Raw genomic sequence first — 660 nt, 5'->3', positions numbered from 1 at the left:
TGACCCGGAGTAACAGTGATTTCACATCAGCCAGAGTAAAGCAGCGGGATCTTTCAAAACCATTACCAGGCAGATCACTGAAAAGAATTTTTTTTTTTTTTTTGATGATTCAGTCTCTTATCTGTAACGTAGGTGTAATAATAGCATCTTCAGAGAGTCATGTTCATTAGCATTTCCAAATCCCGGGGAGCTTCTCAGTGGGAGAGACGGTATACCCCAGCCACACGGCTCCATATGGCCCCATACGTGAATATCTCCATTTTCAGGTAGCAGCTGAATGGGGAAAAGAATTTCGAGAAATGTGATTTAAAATACTTCACAATGACGCAGTAATATTTCACGCGACTGTCAGAACTGCTCACCGCAATTTATCTTTCCAGGTGGGTTTCTCCAAACAGAGCTGGCAGATTTTTTTTTTCTCCCCAATCCGACCCCGATTCTAATTCCAAACTTTCTCTAATTTCTTGCATGTGGACTAAACGCACAGCCACGCACGAACATGGGGACAAGTTGGTTTTTAATCACGTGGAGGAGGGAGAACAGGGGGAGCCCTTGCTTGGTAATGAAATGCAGGGAGCCTAATGTTCTGGGAGAACAAAAAAACCTTTCTAGAGACTTCTTTTTTTTTTTTTTTTTTTTTTTTTTTTTTTTTTTTTTTTC

Source organism: Herpailurus yagouaroundi, unplaced genomic scaffold, assembly GCF_014898765.1.
Source record: "Herpailurus yagouaroundi ecotype Mexico unplaced genomic scaffold, PumYag 185, whole genome shotgun sequence".
Taxonomy (NCBI): domain Eukaryota; kingdom Metazoa; phylum Chordata; class Mammalia; order Carnivora; family Felidae; genus Herpailurus; species Herpailurus yagouaroundi.
Note: the sequence above shows the minus strand (reverse complement) of the source record.